The sequence below is a fragment of the Micropterus salmoides genome, unplaced genomic scaffold (assembly GCF_014851395.1).
Source record: "Micropterus salmoides isolate LMB-PRFRI ecotype aquatic unplaced genomic scaffold, ASM1485139v1 Ms_hic_scaffold_4, whole genome shotgun sequence".
Classification (NCBI taxonomy): Eukaryota; Metazoa; Chordata; class Actinopteri; order Centrarchiformes; family Centrarchidae; genus Micropterus; species Micropterus salmoides.
The window spans coordinates 29,337,773-29,343,987 of record NW_024043372.1 but is presented as its reverse complement, the minus strand read 5'-3'; positions in this window follow the sequence as shown (position 1 = coordinate 29,343,987).

Here is a 6,215-nt window from a genome sequence, read left to right as displayed (position 1 = left end):
GTTTTAATTTCCCACATCAGGCTTGTGTAAGTTGCATATGGTTAAAAAAAAGATTTGGGTGAGGGCAGAGAAATCAGCCCTCTTCAGTAGACGTATGTGACACAGTGAAGCTCAAACATCCAAGTAACAATATGCAAAACACATTTTTTGAGTAGTTTATTTTAACTGTTATTAAAAATGAACTATTGTAGAAGTCCTGTTCATATTTTATTTCCATTTCGTTTCGACTTCTTTAGACTCTTATCATTGAAATCTTTGAAAATTTCTAGAATTTAAATTAAAATCCTACAGAGTCATGCTCAGCCGCTCAAAGCTTGTTCATTGTGACTTTTTGTCCCCTGTAAAATGGAAATTAAAAACAGTACAAAGGCACCTTTTAATATGCTCGCTGACGGTTGAAAATAGGGAGCAGAGCACCTGCATGCCACAAAAACAGGTTTCCCTGTCTGTCTTTCTCTTGCTGTGGTTGTTTTCTGGGATATGTAATTTCATGAATAAACTGGTTCCTCATAAGGCAAGGCAAGTTTATTTGTATAGCACATTTCAAAGACAAGGCAATTCAAAGTGCTTTACATCAGACATAAAAGCAACACAGGGATATTGAAAAACTTAAACACATTATGAAAACAGGGTAAAACAGGACAGTAAAAGTTACAGTGCAATGTACAATCAGGGCACTGAAAATCTAAAAATAAAGAAAAAGAAAACCGGACGTTCCAGTGCAGTGAAAGGTACCAATCTACGGCTTTAATTTAATTGAATTAAAAGCAGTGGTAAAAAGAAAAGTCTTCAGTCTTAATTTAAAAGAACTGAGAGTTTCAGCAGACCTGCAGTTATCTGGGAGTTTGTTCCAGATATACGGAGCATAATAACTGAACGCTGCTTCTCCATGTTTAGTTTTGACTCTGAGGACAGAGAAATGTATTTTGGCCCTAAACCATTCAGTGCTTTATGAACTAACAGCAGGATTTTGAAATCAATTCTTTGACAGACAGGAAGCCAATGTAAAGACCTCAGAACTCGAGTGATGTGATCCACTTTTTTGGTCTAAGTGAGGACTCGAACAGCAGTGTTCTGAATCAGCTGCAGCTGTCTGATGGATTTCTTAGGGAGCCCTGTAAGGACACTGTTACAGTAGTCGAGTCAACTGAAGGTAAATGCATGGACAAGTTTCTCCAGGTCCTGCTGAGACATAAGTCCTCTAATCCTTGAAATATTCTTGAGGTGATAGTAGGCTGACTTTGTAATTGTCTTAATGTGGCTCCTTAAATTGAGGTCTAAGTCCATGACTACACCAAGATTTCTGGCTTGATTCATGGTTCTCAACATTACCGATTGAAGTTGAGCACTGACTTCCAATCATTCCTCCCTGGCTCCAAAAACAATAACTTCAGTTTTATCTTTGTTCAATTGAAGAAAATTCTGGCACATCCAATCGTTGACCTGCTCAGTACAGTCACTCAGTGCCTGTATAGGATCATAGTCCCCTGGTGAAATGGTTATGTAAATCTGTGTGTCATCTGCATAATTATGGTAACATATTGTGTTGTTTTTCATAATCCGAGCCAGTGGAGTCATGTAAATGGAATAAAAGAGGCCCCTGAATGGAGCCTTGGGGAACTCCATGTCATTTGTGTTAGCTCAGATGTGTGATTACCTATAGACACAAAGTAGCCCCTGTCCTTTAAGTAGGATTCAAACCAGTTTAGTACTGTGCCAGAAAGTCCAACCCAGTTTTCAAGTCTGTCTAGTAATATGTTGTGATCGACTGTGTCGAATGCAGGATCCAATAATACTAAGACTGAAATTCTGCCACCGTCATTGTTTAAATAGACGTCACTGAAGACCTTAACAAGAGCCGTCTCAGTGCCGTGGTGTGGTCAAAATCCTGATTGGAAGACATCAAAACAGTTATTTAGTGCCAAGAAAGCACTAAGCTGTTGAAAAACAGCTTTTTCATTTATTTTACTTAAAAATGGGATATTTGATATGGGCCTATAATTGCTCATTAGTGACCTGTCTAGATTGTTCTTTTTTAAAGAGTGGCTTAATGACTGCAGTTTTCAGGGCCTGTGGGAAAAAAGGAGACACAATTTGTAGTAGATCTGACGCCATGCATTTAGAAACATTTTTGAAAAAAACTGTTGGCAGAATATCAAGGCAGTACGAGGAGGATTTCAGATGTTATATTATGTCCTCCAGGTTTTTATGGTTAATAGAATCAAATTGTATGATGCTATTTGAATTGTTTTTAAGTGGACAAAGGGACAAGGCACATCCTGTTACTGACATGGAGGCACTGATTGCTTGTCTAATTGTTTGAATTTTGTCTGTAAAGAAGGAAGCAAATTCATTGCAGGCCCTGGTGGATAGAAGTTCATAGGCTACAGACACAGGTTGGTTAGCCTGTCGACAGCAGCAAACAGGGCACATGCATTATTAGTGTTTTTGGTGATGATGTCAGAGAAGAAGGACCACCTTGCATTTCTCAGTTCTAAATTATAAACGTGAAGTCTCTCTTTATAGACTTCATAATGAACCTGGAGATTTGTTTTCCGCCACCTGCATTCAGCTTTTCGACACTCTTTTTTGAGTTCTAACCAGCGTGGTATTTCTCCATGGAGATCTTCTCTTACCAGAGACCACCTTCACCTTGACTGGTGCAATGGCATCAATAACATTTGTAATTTTAGAATTTAAATGATCTACAAGCTCATTTACTGAGACCCATGAGAGGGTGGGTGTTGAAGAGAAAGCCTGATTAAATCTTTCACTAGTGTTTTCAGTGATATGCCATTTTGTGATTACTTCTGTTTGTACATTTGTGTGCACGCAGATAGCACTCTCAAAGAAAACACAGGAATGATCAGAGAGAGCAACATCAGTCACCATAACCTTGGAAATGTCCAGATCCTTGGAGATGACCGAAGTGTGCCCCTTATTGTGTGTGGACTCCGTTACATGTTGAGTCAGTCCATAATTATCAACATAACACATAACAAGTTCTTTAGTCCCTCTGTCCTGGGGGTGGTCAACATGGATGTTAAAATCACCAACAATAACTACACAGTCAAAGTCAATACAGATTATAGACAGCAGTTCACCAAAAACGTTTGCACAGTATTTAGGGGGCCTGTAGATATTTAGAAATATAGCTCGAGAAGAGGAATTCAGCTGAAGAGCCACATATTCAAAAGAAGCAAAATTCCCATAAGACATCTTTTTGCATTGGAGGGAGTCAACAAACAATGAGTTGTAAAAAATATTATAACGTTAACTTATGTTAATCGCAACCAAGTAAAACATTTTCAAAAAAAATATTTTTAATATTTAGTTTATTTCAGATTTTATGAGTTGTATCTCCCAGGATACATTGCCCTATTGAGGTCAAAATAGTTAACATTTTAATGTTTCATTTCATGAAGAGAAGTGATACATTCTTGTTTGTCAGAACCACTTTCACCACACAAACTAGTTTTTAAAATGATTTCATCATTTCAATCAAAGTATAGACCTCGCAAAACACCTGTTCTGGATGTATATAGATCTTAAAATGAAAAATCCACAGTTCTAGTTACTGTGGATTACAGGTACTGAACACCATGGTGACTCTTGAGGTACAATGTGGCATTGCAGGCAGGTCCAGACAAAAGTTAGCTGGTTAGCGTGCTACAGTAAATATCACAACTATTCGATAACCAGTCATCATATTACATCATTTTGTTATTCCTTTCCAATTCTATTGATATTGCAAGTTAATGCTTGGATGTTTTACACTATAATTATTATGGATTGCACTTTTTTCAAGATCACACATATCAATGGCCCTAAGTCCCTTTGCTTTTTTGGACTTTTGATCCATGTCCTCCTCCTTCTCAGAAGAGCTACCATCATTCACTGACTCTATCTCCTTGATTTCCTCTTCCATCTTCATCACTGGAGTCTGAGTCTAAGGAGCTTGATGGGATGTCCTCTATCATAGTGGTTCTCAAAGTGAGGTCTGGGGACCCCCAGGGGTCCTTCAGGGGATACCAGGGGGTCCCTAGCAAAAAGGGGAATACTTTATTTTCGTTATTATTTTAGCCATAAGTAGCACAGTGACAGAATGTCTGACTATTTTGGTCATGGGTTTCATACACTTTCTGTAATAAAACATCTAAAAGCAAAAATCCTATCAGATGGGGGACCCTGGGACTAAATCTTACCAAATGGGGGTCCGTGGTCTAATTTGTGTTAGTTTAGGGGTCCCTAATGTGAAAAAGTAGAACCACTGCTCTATCAGTCTCATCCTCTCTCTCTCTCTCTCTCTCTCTCTCTCTCTCTCTAACGTTAATCGCCTTTCTGCTGCCATAAAATGATGCCCTGCAGGAACAAATATGGTCATACTGTCATAATCTTCATACCTGCGCGTGATAATATCTCTTTATTAGGGGTGGGAATCACCAGAAGCCCCTTGATACGATATTATCACAATAATTTTCTGACGATACGATATTGTTGCGATTTTAAACATATCGCGATATATTGCAATTGATTACTTTTTTCCCCAACTTCAAATTGTGTCCCCAAAGGAAAACTCTTTTCTCGTGGACTGAAAAAGCAATTGATTTTATTATAATAGTACCAAAAAGTAAAATTCTCATGTACAATTTATATAATAAAAGATCAATACTTGACGTCTGTTTATTGATACAATACTGCCACGGAAAATATGACGATACTATGCTGTATTGACCTAATGTTTAACAAAGCTAATTTTAGTGTGTTAAAAACATTATCTGGCCCAGTTTTTTCGACAGGCTGTGGCTGACGAGGAATTAATGCTAAATTTGCAGGATATGTTGAGTGCTTCCTGTTTCTTAACACATTTACCATGCTTTTTATGTTACCTATCAAGACAGGGATGGAGAAGGCTACCAGCACACTGGGCCCCGGCTGGGAAGAGTCATGAGTGCTATTTTCCTTGTAGCCAGGACCCAGCACATATCAGTCAGAGCTTGCTTGGCTTTTCCGCCATTGTGGAGCGGGAGGACGGGTTGGGCGCTGTATCTGTGACACATGTGTCAAACCTGGCTGAGGACTTAGAGCCAGTGGTGGAGGTGGACGGTGAGGGCAGTTTATGGTAGAGAAAATGGGAGAAGAGCGAGGGAAGGTGCGGGGAGCAAATTTGGTCCCAGCACCAACCAGCTCGTTCATGTGATTAGTGAACTCCAACAGGGGGGAGGAGGGAGAAAGGGTGTCTGGAGATAAGGGTGACCTAGATGGGGATTTGGGGGGTAAGGATGGTGAATCCTCACTTTTGAGGGAGGTGGAGACTCTACCTCTTGGCTCAGATGTCTCCCGTGATCAGAGCTCTCTTCCAGCGGGGGCTGAGGTGGCTCTCCTTCAAGGTTTCTGGTGTGTTGTGTTACGTCTTCTTGTTTAGATTCCTCTTGTCTCTTGTCCTTGGGAGAGGGAGCAGATGAGTGACGCAGAAAGTAAAACAGGTTGGAGCTGAACAATTTTACTCCTGACTTGTTAAGGCGAAGTCCATCTGCCTTAAAAAGATGCCTGCGGTCCCACAGAAAGTAAACATTTTTGATGAAATGCACTGAGTGGACAGTACATGCCGTTGAGAGCCACGTGTTCAATGCCATCAATCTGCTGAATCTCTCAGCTCCTCTTCGGGCCACTGATAAACACCTCAGCAGGGCCGTGCAGAGACCTTTGGTGCTCAAAGTATAAAAGGGGCACATGGAACAAGGATTTAAATAGGGCTGTTCTCAAAATATTGACAGAAATGTATTGTTATGTATTCCTTGATTATATGCATATACAGATGCTTCTGTATTGATACATCAACAAATGCTGTGACAGACTTTTGAAAAAGAAAACAGGGAATACCCAGATCTACCTTTAAAACACTGACATAACTTACAGGGAACAGTTGCTGTTGAGGGGTTGCTGGGGATGCTGCTGCTTTTGTTGCTGCTGATACTACTGGAGGTGATCTGTGACTAGAGATATTTTAACAAACATGGGAGATATGATGAAACAAATGTGACCATGGCAAGATGTAAAGATTGCTGACAGTATTTGGGACTGGCTTACTATGACTGACCTGCTGTAGTGCTGCAGCCGCTGCGAAAGCTGGCTACTATGAGAAAATAAGAAGGAGATGCTCACAGAGACTGCTGCACATCGAGAGCTGCAGGTAGAGGAAATAAGATACCAGG